Source organism: Ostrea edulis, chromosome 5 (genome assembly GCF_947568905.1).
Source record: "Ostrea edulis chromosome 5, xbOstEdul1.1, whole genome shotgun sequence".
NCBI lineage: Eukaryota > Metazoa > Mollusca > Bivalvia > Ostreida > Ostreidae > Ostrea > Ostrea edulis.
In genome coordinates, this window is record NC_079168.1 from 80,711,894 (window position 1) to 80,727,306 (window position 15,413).

At 34.8% G+C, this 15,413-nt stretch overlaps 1 protein-coding gene across 5 annotated transcripts in view; it reads left to right on the forward strand.

The window, feature by feature from the left end:
* Positions 1–15,413, forward strand: part of LOC125650736 (orexin receptor type 2-like) — a 37,655-nt gene that overhangs the window by 8,880 nt on the left and 13,362 nt on the right. For 3 of the 5 annotated variants that reach the window (XM_056166399.1, XM_056166397.1, XM_056166400.1), the window contains exon 2: positions 2,355–2,532. The exons of the other annotated variants lie outside the window; for them this stretch is intronic. The gene's annotated coding sequence lies outside the window, so the exon portion shown is untranslated. The remainder of the gene's footprint in view (positions 1–2,354; positions 2,533–15,413) is intronic. 5 annotated transcript variants of the gene reach the window in all.

Consider the following 15,413-nt stretch of genomic DNA (forward strand, 5'->3'; position numbering starts at 1 on the left):
CCATTCCAATTCTTTCCAAATTTGTTATGAAGCATCACTGGGACAAAGGGAATATAAATTGTAAATTGCAGGACTCATTCACTCCAAGGGCATTAGAGGTGTGGCAAAAACTACCAAAAATTGACAATTTTTCCAAAAAATTCCCTACAACTGCACACGTGAAAGAAAAACTAAATGCAGTGATGTAGAGGAAGACATCTACCAAAATTGTAGATTTCATGATCCCCGGGGTAAGGGTTTGGTTACAGAGTGGAACAAACGTATATAGTGTTTATATTTGCTTTATGGTGAATGAAATGTTTCTTGGAGTTTGCCAATATGGTATAAAAACTAAATGTGTAATTAGCAAAAACAGAAAAGGATGTACCAAAATTGTGAATTTCGCAGCCCCAGAACATTGACTCTAGCGCGGAGCTAAATTAATTTTATCGTGTTAATGTTACATATATTATATCATGCAAAGTTTTTCATCGCTATACTTATTTTGAAAATGAATTTTGTATAGCCCCTAAGTTTTCTTCTAATACAGTGTTTTTCTGCTCTAAAACTCCTTGGGACAATGTATATCAAAACACTCAGATGTGATGTTTCGTCCCCGTGTTATTGACCCACCAGGCCTAACAAGAAAGAATGTACTAACTGTTTTATACATATATATCAATACCAGTGTTACCGAGCGAAAAATAATATACTGATTTATACATATATATCAATACCAGTGTTACCGAGCGAAAAATAATATACTGATTTATACATATATATCAATACCAGTGTTACCGAGCGAAAAATAATATACTGATTTATACATATATATCAATACCAGTGTTACCGAGCGAAAAATAATATACTGATTTATACATATATATCAATACCAGTGTTACCGAGCGAAAAATAATATACTGATTTATACATATATATCAATACCAGTGTTACCGGGCGAAAAATAATATACTGATTTATACATATATATCAATACCAGTGTTACCGAGCGAAAAATAATATACTGATTTATACATATATATCAATACCAGTGTTACCGGGCGAAAAATAATATACTGATTTATACATATATATCAATACCAGTGTTACCGAGCGAAAAATAATATACTGATTTATACATATATATCAATACCAGTGTTACCGAGCGAAAAATAATATACTGATTTATACATATATATCAATACCAGTGTTACCGAGCGAAAAATAATATACTGATTTATACATATATATCAATACCAGTGTTACCGAGCGAAAAATAATATACTGATTTATATATATATATCAATACCAGTGTTACCGAGCGAAAAAGAATATACTGATTTATATATATATATCAATACCAGTGTTACCGAGCGAAAAATAATATACTGATTTATATATATATATCAATACCAGTGTTACCGAGCGAAAAAGAATATACTGATTTATATATATCAATAGCAGCTGTTACGCTGAACTCATGTAGAAAGCAATTGTTACAAGATGAGAGCTTGTTTAGGACATACTCTGTATCCCAACCTTATACATATCATTCTTTATTGATAGTGGAGGCAATCGAAAGTCGTGGGTGATATGTCATTATCTTGAATTTGTATGAACAGAAACTCCCAAAACTCAATAAGAGACACGAGTCAATTGCTATAAAGTAAATATAACTTGAATACAGGGACATTTTTGTAATTGAAACCAGTGTGTATTTTTATTGCATGGCTATTTCATTTCTGAATGAATTTAAGTATGGGGACTCGGAAGAGAAATTTCTAGTAGTATCGATATATATGTTTAATTGTTCATACCTTACATTATTTCTTGAAGTGATGATATCTGTGTTAAATTGTTCACTACACGTGATTTATACAAGTTGATAAAAAAAAATTGGCTAAGAATGTGGTCGTGATATACTGACGAAACGTTTAGCGATCAATAAATCTGGAATGCTCAGTACCGGAATAATTAGACTAATAAAGTTAATTATTTGATAAATGCTGAACTACGTTGTCACGGAGAAAAACTTCGATGGATAATGTTAATTTTCTGTTTGGTCGGCCGTGGAAAGAGAAACAAAACTTAATCTTCAGTCTGAATTGCGTGTAGTAATAATTAGGTTTCATATTTTCCATCTTGAAGAAAGCACAAGGTATCTAGATCGCCTGGATATAACACTAGATCCAAAAAATATACGGGAAAGAGTGTAGGGTGGAATACTCTATTCATTCATTTTTTAAAAAGAAAGGTGTAAGAACTTTATGTGTAAATAAATCGAACGAAAACGACGTATATTATCGCTAAGCATAGTGATTATCTGAATTAGTGATGAGCACTAGTCCAATTGCAAAGTGAATAATTTATTTCAGATACCAAAAAATACGATTCAACGATTGTGACCACGTGGTTTTGATGGGTAACGCCCCTGACTGTTAATTACAACTTGACTAAGTAGACTAATAACAAATGCTAACGCAAACCTTCGAAATCATTCGTCAAACAACAGCAGCAGCAGCTCTAGATCGCTCCATCCGCCCTCCCACCTAGGTGAGTTTTAACAGGGGTTAAATTTTCAAGATAAACTGAGATTATTTTTTATACGGTTATCAAATATTAACAAGGATTATTGATAGTACAGATGTGCGTAATGTTTCAGCTCGTAGCGAGGTTGCTGTCTCAAATTTCCTCGAACATCCATGGACATTTGCAAAATTCTAAAATTGTAATGACAAAGTAAAACGAGATTCTTTGTTTTCAGATATATGATGCTACATAAAGGAACACAGTTCCTGTATAAGTAAATGTCATTTGTCACTTGAACAATTACCGGTTCTGCAAAAAAAAAAAAAAAAAAAAAAAAAAATAACAAACTTTATGAGAGAGTTTCTACGTATTTTAAAAAAAAAAAAATATTCGGGCTCTTTCTTGTATGTAAAGTGGCGCATTGGTACTGTCAATTACAAAAAGCCTTTTCTTTGTTTATTTGCTTGACGTCGCTTCGAGAAATTTTCTTGATCCAAAACGCTCATGAATTGTGATTTTATATCACTTTCAGATTGTTTTTAATCTATAAAACATTTTCTTAAAATTTTGCATATCACGGTAGCATTCCAGGACAGGTGCCTGTTACGCTAACAATACTGATCAGGTCGATTGAAGGAATTGGAAACCCGTGCTCTACTTCACAATGAATCGATAATACCCACAAAAATTTAAATTGTTGTTAATTTTGAGTCAGTTTTTTAAAATGGTTAGTAGCAGAGTGGTGAAATCCCGCCTAGGGTTCCCGCTTCTAGATATCGATAACATTGAACATAATTATGCATTTCAATTTCTAAATATTTTGTATCGATTCACATAAACTTATACATTAACCGATGGTAAATATCAATGGTTTCGTATCTTTAGCATCAATGTATTACACAATACAATTCAAACGTTTTATTTTTCACTATCGACATCATAACTATCATCATTATTGACTCTGCAGTTAAAATAAACATAACAAAAATCATTAAAAGATGCAAAGGTCTAAAGATCTAGATAGGGGCATGTTCCGATGGGTGAAGGCACTAATTATATTCCTGAAATCTTAATTATGATTAATACGTCGCTTTTTCTCGTTTCTATCCATCTTAGATGCAATCACCTAGATTTAGATATGGAAGAATGCCAACAATTTATAAATATCAATTATGAAATATTGCCTATGATGAAAGTAAAGTGAAATATGATATATTGATAAATTGACATTCCTTGTCCCTTTGTCGATTTTATGAATAATTAAACCTCTTTATAATTATACTTTGGGTAAGTGGATTGTTATCTAGCAATTAGTTACGATTGTTTCAGCCTCATAATCGTTCATCAATCGATTTTTTTCATCTTTTTTATTGTTCTTCTCCTGCAAGTTCTATAGTAGTAATAAAAAAAAGATCTGGGATAGATTTTGTATGAGGATGTGTTTAGGTTGTAAGTCATCCATCTAATTAATAATTTCCTTTACTCGAAGACAAATCACACAACAAATATCTTAAAGTTTATTTTCTCTGTACAGGGAGATAATTTACAACACGTTTGAATATGAAAATATGCAAATGTACAGAAATCCTTACAATATTCTATGCTTTGTAGTAAAACTACGAGTAAGAAATTGATTTTCCAATATACCGTCAATACGCCAGTTTCGAGATACGAACTCTTCTGTATAGGAGGTGCATTTAGTGGAACTTTGAATGCCTAAGTGGGACAGAGTGGATATACAGTCAACGAGGAAGACGATGAAATGTATTAAAAGCGGCTTCTCTTTATATATGTAAATGTGGGAAACACAAAATACTATCGAAAGAAAAGTTTTACCGAAGTGGAAACATACAAACAATGTCATATTTGCAAGAAATATCTTGGATATGGTACTTATGACCAACAAAATAACGTGATAGCATAAGACTTCTATGTATTTAATTACTCTCTATATACTTATCACTTACTTAGTTTGTGTATCAGTCGAATTCGGGTTATCAAACAGCCTATGAGAAACTTACTGAGTACATTCACTTACACTGTGATGAATATCTGTCCCACTCCCGCGTGTAAACAAATTCTTTCGTGCCTTACTATGTACGAGAGTTCTCCAAAGGGAAATAACTCGGACGTATCTCGAAACCGGCGTATTACTGTGCCCATCTTGGGCGTGCACTATACATTGGCCTCGTTTTAAAGTCAATTACAAGTTGTCCGTGATCTCTGCGCTGTGGAGGCTTTGACCCAGATTATACATTGTACCCTGTCTTCGCTTTGTAGCAGGGGCAATAATCCTTCACTTCCAAGAAGAATAACTTTTAAACATATTGATAAAGTTTTATTTGATTTATATATTTTTTGTCGTCTAGGACGACTGACCAATCGATTAAAAACGCATTGAATTTATGTGTTCCAACTAATTAACCTAAAAACAAAATCGGTATTACTTCACTATACAAGGGAAAGGGGGGGGGGGTTCTAATACTACATGTAATAAATACTTGTATGGGGTTACGTACAATATATTGTTTGGATAAATTACCTCATCCACAGATTGCTGCTGTAAACAAGTCATTGGTCATGATGTACTACCGCCTCACGTATTAACCGGAAGTTCCGAAACCGGAAGTTTTGGATATCCTTGGTAATTAGATCAGTGTTGGCTAGATGAGAAACAGCTTTTCATTGGTTTGCGCGTAGGATTCAGCTTCGCAGCCGAAATGTCCTGGTTCGATCTACGGCGGTCACTTCAAGCTTAAAAATGTTTAGAATGGGTGTGATTGTTCCTTCGCTAAATGACCGACATAAAAAATGAAGTTTCGGGTGTTACGGGTGAGTCTTTACAAGTCTAGGTCACACGGCAGGCGTATTCTCTTTAGAGAAGTCGAGAGGCATAGCCTACATCGACTTCTCTTCGCAAGCATCCATGTTTTGATTCTGGAAAACGTGTAAATGCCGGAGTCGGTGACGGTTTATGCTTCAACCGACGTTTCGACTCAGATGTGCCTGGATTTACGCAATAGACAATTTGTTTTCAAACATTTAACAGCAATGCACAAAACCGTCACAAGGAAATCAACACTTACTTGCTTTTAATCCATTTTCAATATGCCCCTGTCCCGGGTTTAAATCACAACTCTGATACGCCAGCCTGCTTTTCTCTTAACTGGTCCCCTATTGTGACAGCTCCCAAGACCAGTTAACGTAAACCCGGGACAGGGGACATGTTGAAAATGGATTAAAAGCAAGTAAGTGTTTATTTCTTTATGACAGTTTTGAGCATTACTGTTAAATGTTAAAGAGAATAACGGCGTGCGGTGACACAGTAAAGAACCACAGGCACCTGAAGTGTGGATAGCTTGTATAGATCTTATGTACCCCACTTTTAGAATGAAATTATTGTGATACAGAACCAATAATTTATCCAAAATATGTTATTTCTCCACCGATCACCCCATATGTCGTTCTGAATAGTCAGTTTCTACTTTCTGTTAGCTTTTGAGATGGCCGCTTTTGAGATACTATTATAGGTAAAGGTAGGTAAAGGTGTGCAACAAATAGTGTAAACAAACAGGGGGCTACCTGCTTCGAGACCGATTCACAACTTTATCGAAGGAATTTCTGCGAATATCTCGTCAGGCTAATGTAGTTCTATACATGTGTCTTTCATCTGAACCCCATGCCATCCGTTCTATTTGTCGTATTCTGTCATTTATTTCATCGTACCCGAACCTTTACGTCCATTGACAGCCTTAAAGAAAGTCGTGGGTACATAAGACCTATACAAGCTATCCTCACTTCTGGTGCCTGAGTAAAGAACCCTAACTGATATCCCCTGAGCGCCATGTAGTGGCCAAAATGTGTACCACACCATCCACAGTTCCTGATATTTCCCTTAGACGAGAAAAACGATTGATTGTGACGTAAAACAACAAACACGCGACTGGCTTGTCTATTTGTAAAATGACGGGTGTCCATATATTCTCTAAGACAGTCGGTAATTTATTTCCTATTTGTTTAGCATTCATCTTGAAAATATTTCACTCACATGGAGACGTCGCCATTGCCGATGAAGGTCTATGCTCAGCACTAACGGTCTTTGAGCAGGGGAGGGGATGTTTATCCTACCACACCTTCTGTGACACGGATCCTCGGTTTTTACGGTCTCATCCAAAGGACTGCCTCATTTAGTCGCCTCTTGCGACAAACAAGGCGACTTGAGGACCTATTCTAACCCGGATCCCCACGGACTGTATTTATGATGAAGATACTTATGTGAATGCAAGAAGTCGAACGATGATTCACCCACAAGGGCTAAGCCCGTTTTGGGCCCGAACTCTGTGATACCATCTATATTTATGGTATCACAGAGTTCGGGCCCAAAACGGGCTTAGCCCCTGTGGATTCACCTACTCATCGTGAATGGAGCAATATCCACTCACGAGGGCTGTTCGATATGTAATGTGTATTGTACGATATCTCAAAAGCATTCGACTAAAATAGTGAAATGAACATCACATCCCTTCAAAGTATTCCTCGCGGTTTGAAATACACAACTTCAATCTGGAATGCGTCACGGTACGTTGATTTAGGTAGACCTCTGACTGATGGATGAGCCAAGGGCTAGTCGGGACTTGTAATGACGACCAGATTAGAACTTTTAATAAATAACAAACAAACAAAAAAGAACTTTTTAATTTTTGGAAAAAGGAAAAAGTCGCATGGGGCTAGATCTGGAGAGTATGGTGGGGTGTGGCAAGACGGTAACCTTCTCCGACTTCAAAAATTGCTTCACAAGCTGATGTATGTGATGGAGCATTATCATGAAGTAGACAAACATGCCTAAATCCTGACACAGGGCGTCGTTTATGATAATATTTCTTGAGATTTTTTGGTATAACATCTCGGTAATACCGGCCAGTAACACTTTTGCCCTTCGGCACCGGAATTTGTACGGCTATACCATCACATGAGAAGAATATGCAATAAAAAATCTTTTTGTGCTTATGGTTCTTTTGGCAACTACAGGACTTCTACCGTGTTTAGTTAGCCATATTTTGTTTCCAATTTTTCTTACTGGTTCGAAATAGTGAACCCATGTTTCGTCACCAGTAACAAATGTTTGCAAAATGCCTTTGATTGAATTTGGGAAACATTTTGAGCAATTGCTTAGCGGTTTGTACTCTTACCAGTTTTTGGTCATCTGTCAATATATGCGGTGTCCATCTGGCAGAAATCTTTCGTACTTTCAAAATACGCTTCAAAATGAAATGCAACCGCGATAGCGATATGCCAACAGTTTTGGCAATATCATGAATCGTGTATCTGCCATCACTTTCAATTATTTCCCTGACTTTTGAGACATTTTCGTTGCCTGTTACAGTCACTGATCGGCCAGATTTTGCTGCATCTTTGACGGACTCTGTGCCAGTCAGAAATTTCTTTTTCCACCTACGAACTATCTCATAAGATACCTTATCAGACCCATAAACTTCCCCAAATTCAGTAAAAATTACGGAATGGCCGAGTTTTGCGCGTACTATTTTTTTCAATATTCTCAACCCGTTTCCCAACCATTCAACGACTGGCTCTATTGAAATGATTATCAGTTCGTGTTTATACCGATGGAAAGGTATTGAATAGAGCTATTCAAGAGTATCATCATCCACGAAATTGTACAAAGCGTTATTGCACTGCGGTACAACACACATTACATATCGAAATTTGAAAACTATAATATTTATCACTACATTTTTCTCGTTAAATCTAAATTTCCAATTTTACAATACATATACAATTCATGAACAATACTTATAAAATATAACAAGTATTTGCTGTTAATAAGAAACTGAAGACAGTGTTATCTGTATAAAAGAGAAAGTTTGAGTAAATTACTGGAGAGCCCGCTGACATTTCTTTTAAATTAAAAACTCCGTCTTATACTGTACACGTTTAACACACAGAGAGATTTTTTTTCTGCTGGAGAGACTTATATCATATAAGTATATCTTTTTACACTGTATGCCATATGACCAGTCAACAGGGGATGCTTGGTCCCATCTCCAATATTTTCCGCGTTTGCAAGTTTGTATTTTTCATAGGATTTATGAGATTGATCACTGTTAGTTATCTTGTATAAAATCTCCTTTGTCTTTATTGGTTATAAAACATGTTTCAATGAAACTTGCAAGTTCCCAATGAAATACTGTATAGTACCCATGTCCTAGTTAAAGCATTCATATTGTTAATTATCCTACATTGCGAGAGACAGGTGCATATAATTCAAACTAAAATAGCCACGTGTTAAATATAAACCACAAAACACGTGACGAGGTGTGTTTAATTTCAAGAACATCTAAGCTCTATCAGAAATAAAACACCACTCAAGAAAAAACTCCAATCGAAAATGTCTCACTTGAAGTGTTTGATTTCGATTTATGGGCTTTTCTGGGTGTATAATTGGGAAGTTACAGCGTGATGAATTGAAAATTACGATGAATATTTGTGCTTCTGCTTCGGATTTCTCCGTGTTTCTGTGACAGCGATGTTAATCCCGTGCAAGGAATGTGACACAAATGGATGTCTTTCTGCAGTAAAACAGGACACACGATTCCGAAGTTTGACATGAAGTTAAACAACCTTCGGATATTAGACAACGTTAATATCGTTCATTATTTCATATTTTCTGGCACGAAGAGGACGATATTATTAAGAGAATGAACAAGAGATACCAATGATAAAGTATTGATGACAGTCTCCTCTGACTGTCTGTAAAATTATGATGATTTTGATCGATGATCGATGACACATGTAATTATAATCAATGTCGTCATCATATCAGCAGCATTAATCGTTGTAGCTGTCATCATCAGAATCATTGAATAATCAAAATCATCAGAAAATTTCAAGTGTTCAGTTTAAAAATGAAAACAATCACACAACAGTACATCTACTATGGTTGTACTACCAGTGTGTACGCTGTGTACACATCATTTGCAGCATTGTATAGTGTTGTGCAATATCACTAATGTACATAGATGTAAAGTGTTTGTGAATGAGATTTTACTGTAAGTTTGTGTAAATGAGATTTTACTGTAAGTATATGTTAATATGATTTTACTGTAAGTTTATGGAAATGAGATTTTATTGTAAGTTTATGGAAATGAGATTTTACTGTAAGTTTATGTAAATGAGATTTTACTGTAAGTTTATGCAAATGTGATTTTATTGTGAGTTGTATGTAGATAAAATTCTACTCTACGTTTTATTTAGATAGGATTTCATTGTACAAATCCAGAAAATATTCCTCTTTACCTTTGGGAAAACAAATTAACTTCATAATCTACCACGGTATTCAAAGGAATACCGCGGTTATTATTCTGCATCTTCATACGTAATAACTGATTTTGAGAAAATTGATATTTAACTCGCTTGCACTTCGTATTTTGCTAATTTAACAATAAAGTCAATCATAAAAATCAATCAATATACACTATATGTTGTAAAACAAATTCATAAATGACTGAAGAACATGTGTCATTCAGTATAAACCAATCGTCTGCATTCCGAGAGCGATACACATGTAAACATGGCGATGCACAGATAAGTTTTCTATGTAAAGGGCGAGGTGTTCCGATTGCCTTTTTCGTCAGTAAAAAAAACCCAACAATGTAGGCCGTTTTTGAAATTGCCATGACGTCACAGTGACCTAATTCGTAGCTATATAGGAAAACGATCAGCTGTATATTTCTGAGCCTTTTTAGAATAGAAATAAAATTCTTGTTTTCGTGTATGTTGCATGATAACCTCCTTGGCATCGAAATATTTTTAGAAATATAAAAGCCTTGGCTTTTATATTTCAAAACAACATTCTCGACCTCGGAGTTTATCCTGAAACACAAACGAAGACGCGGTCATTATTTCTGCAAAAAATATATACCTTTTGGATAAGTATCACAGTGTCTGTCTTTTTCTGCTTGTTGACAATTATTGCCCTTAATCCAACTTTATCTCTGAGCCACAACTTTATAACAAGGAGACATTAGACGTTGATACTGGACACAAATGTTGCTGATGGCAAAAACGTACGTATAGTGACTAACCAAAGTCAACCAAGGTCAAGGTCACTATTGACATTTGTCCAGACAGCAACATTTTAATGAAGAGACATTGGAAGTCTGTACTTCAAACAAAAGTAGTCAATGAACATACAGTGTATCAGGTTATTGAGCCGCGATTTAGTTCTCTGGGTCTGAAAGATGAACTAATTGCCCCAACAACATCATATGCAATTTCTCTAATTATAAGGTTTTGTGTGAAACCCAGGTGACCATTGAGGCCAATGGACCTCTTGTATTTCCAATGCATCGTAATGGCATTCATTTCACAATTTCATTTAATGTCATTGAAATGGTGCGCAATAACCTCACCTAACATCCTTGTCGAATGACGTTCATTTAAACTCATTTGACTGAAACACTGGAATGCCATATTTGGATATATTTACTCGTCTGTTTTTGTTCTCCGTTTCAGACATATAACCGTAACTAATTGTCTCAGAAGCCCATTTAACGCGGTCAGTGTTCGATGTAATTTACTTGAGCATAAATTCAATACAAGAGAGCGTGTTTCTGTGGATCAGATCTAAGTCGTACAGCCTTGCAATACATGTATCGCGGATGTCAAGTGTACCACTGATCTGTCGGGAAATTGAATTATACGAGGTCTGTAGATGACATAGTTCATTTATACGAATGTAATTTCAAATCGAGCTACCAGGGATATCATATCTGGGTAAAAATTTCAGGGGTGGGGGTGGGTGGGGGGTGGGTGTTATACCAAGTATATTGTATTTTTATGGTATCATGGGCGATGACAACAATTCTTATATAAATGTATACATTTCTCACATAACCATAAAGCTAAGACAAATTCGCTAGGATTAAAACAAATCGTTCGAAGATTTTTTGTTGTTGATAGTGTTATCATTCATTATCAGCAGTCGAGATACGTATCTAAAGTTCATTGTTATACATGTATGATTAAATAGAAAGAACCCAACGGAGTTCAGAATATGTAAATATAAGTGAAATCTACAAAACGCACGTCTTACTGTGTCGTAATATCAAACAGACATTACCCACAATACACCTCACTGTGTCGTGATATCAAACGGACATTACCCATAATACATTTCACTGTGTCGTGATATCAAACGGACATTACCCATAATACATTTCACTGTGTCGTGATATCAAACGGACATTATCCATAATACATTTCACTGTGTCGTGATATCAAACGGACATTATCCATAATACATTTCACTGTGTCGTGATATCAAACGGACATTACCCACAATACATCTCACTGTGTGTCACTGTGATATCAAACGGACATTATCCATAATACATTTCACTGTGTCGTGATATCAAACGGACATTATCCATAATACATTTCACTGTGTCGTGATATCAAACGGACATTACCCACAATACATCTCACTGTGTGTCACTGTGATATCAAACGGACATTATCCATAATACATTTCACTGTGTCGTGATATCAAACGGTCATTACCCACAATACACCTCACTGTGTCGTGATATCAAACGGACATTACCCATGATACATCTCACTGTGTCGTGATATCAAACGGACATTACCCACAATACATCTCACTGTGTCGTGATATCAAACGGACATTACCTACAATACACGTCTCACTGTGTCGTGATATCAAACAGACATTACCCACAATACATCTCACTGTGTCGTGATATCAAAAGAACATTACCCACAATACATCTCACTGTGTGTGATATCAAACGGACATTACCCACAATACATCTCACTGTGTGTGATATCAAAAGAACATTACCCACAATACATCTCATTGTGTGTGATATTAAAAGAACATTACCCACAATACATCTCACTGTGTGTGATATCAAACGGACATTACCCACAATACATCTCACTGTGTGTGATATCAAAAGAACATTACCCACAATACATCTCACTGTGTGTGATATCAAAAGAACATTACCCATAATACATCTCACTGTGTGTGATATCAAACGGACATTACCCACAATACATCTCATTGTGTGTGATATTAAAAGAACATTACCCACAATACATCTCACTGTGTGTGATATCAAAAGAACATTACCCACAATACACAACTATCTGTATAATATTGTGATTCTGCACTAATCTCAGATAGAAAATTAACGCCTTTAAAGAAATCAGGGAGGGTAAGTTTTCATTGTTTGCATCATTTCGAACATTATAAAACAAAAAAGATGAGACCGGGACATTATGTACGGGGCGTCGATTGGGACTTGATCTTTCTGTTATCAAAATCAATTTTGTGTACACAAAATTGAATTCTGTAATAACAAAAACATTTTTGTCTTACTAAAATATGTTGTTCATACTTTTTTATGATAACTTAATTTTTGCAATGACAAAAATAAATTTTGTCATACAAAATTATCTTTCAGTGGACAAAAATTACTTTTGTCTGGACAATATTCATTTTTTGTAGACAAAATTCATTTTTGTCAATCAGGTATGCAAATACCAACTTATTTGCATAAAAAATTGACTTTTATTATCTAATTTGCAAATTAGATAACAAAAGTCAATTTTGTGAGACAAAGTTGAAGTCGTACACAAAATGTTGATTTCGAGACTTTGTACTCAAAATTCATTGTTGTGTGGACAAAAGTCAGCTTTGTTAGACAAAAATAAAAATTGAACACAAAATTGAATTTTGTATCACAAAAGTCAATTTTGTCTAACAGAAATTAATTTTGTATGCAAATTAGTTTACAGAATCCAAATATGGTTATGCAATTAGAGTAGTGACCATTGGTATCATATTCCAAGCGCGGAAAAGGTATCATGAATTTCGTGAACTTTATTATTATATTGTCTTTAAGACATTGAACAGTAGGACGAACGTGATGACTGATCCAATTGAACAGCTAACAGACTCTTTCCGGACTTCCTGTGAGAGGTGCGTAATCCGGTCTGGAATCTCATTTTTGAGGTGAAAGGGGAGACAAGTTATGATATCATGTACTTGCCGATTACTGAACAAAGAATCGGGATTGAAGTATTTGAAAATCTATGAATTTTTTTCTTTCAATGGCACATGAATTATCATAAGCGTAATATTTACGTGTATATTCAACAAATGTTTGTTTACTATCATACCTTCCAAGTCCGACTAACCTTTACCAAAGAATAAGCTAAATGAAAGCGTTTCAACCAATCGGTGAGCAGCTTACAAGTAAAGGTGACAAAAATGAATTCTGTCATGACAAAAATGACTTTTGTGTACAAAAATGAATTTTGTCATGACAAAAACGATTTTTGTTCACTGAAAGATAATATTATATATAACAATATTTTGGTCATTACTTAATTGAAGTTATCATTTATAAAAACATAGTTTTGTAAGACAAAAGTGATTTTGTTATGACAGAATTAAATTTCGTCTAACAACATTGAATTTTGTCTCACAAAACTGATTTTTGTCGGAACATTTCTCAGTTTTGTATGCAAATTAGTTTTCAGATTCCAAATAAAACTAATTTGCATACAAAATTCACATGTGATACAAAAAATAAAATTTTGTCTACAAAAATATATTTTGTCATGACAAAAGTGACTTTTGTCCACTGAAAGATAATTTTGTATCACAAAATTTATTTTGTGATTTGTTACCAAATTTGTTAACTTGAACTCATTTTTGTTGAACAAAAGTCATTTTTGTTCACACAAACGTAACTGACAAAATTGGATTTTGAGTGCAAAATCACAGGAGTCCCATTCGGTGTCCCGTATTGTGCATCCCTTTCTCCCTACACGTATATAGGGTTGGACTACGACCTCTAATAAAATTAATGGATTGAAATGTTGCCGTTATTTTCTTCTATCCGACCCCACCCCAACCACATGTACCTGAACTCCATGAAAATATAATCAAATTTCAATATTAACACAAATTAATATTATTTAAACTTTGTTTGAATAATATTGATAAAATATACATGCCACATATGAGATGCATATTTAGGTCAAGAAACCTACAAATATTGGGGTCAGCCGCTATGGTAACAACTTTACATATTGGATCGTTGATATAAAAGACAAACGTTTCGTTTTTCCAAGCATTTGTTTATGTCTGAAAAGTACACATACAGCCTCAGGAGGCAACAGATTCCTCCAAACTGAGTTACCCGAGATTCCTTCTGACACTGAGTTTGATGAATGTTTCTGTAAATGCCAGAAAAAATTTCCAGTTAGTTTCAGCTGTCAAGACAAAAATTCGTTATTGTTTAGAGTTGGCGTGATTATTGTGTGTATATTAGATGCTCTTATAGCCATTATGTAAAGCAAGAGACTAAATAAAAATGCAGATGGTGGGGGATTTCTTCATGCATCATCAAATGTAAACGTCTTTGGAAGATACCGTCGCTTGTTGCTTGCAGCAGACAAATACGATAGGTCTCTAAGAACATGTACTCTACTGATTACAGTACGTAATAAAATTGTTAACCTCGACTTATGAAATTACACCATTAATTAAGCACGATTATGGTTACAGTGTGAGTGATGAAAACTTATCATAGTATACCTCTAATTACAAAACTGATTACAGTACACAGATCGATGGATTATAATGACCTGCTTCATCTACTTATCAATACATTACCACTGAAGAAAAGGAGATAAAATCGTATTGCAATAAAAATAGCTCGCTCAAGGTCTCTGGAATATCGTATATTGCGATAAACTGAATGTGATAAACATTTTTATTCCCTGGTTATTGAATTATGGGAAATGATTTCAAATTAAGAATAGATTCTAGATTCTGACAAGTTCATTCT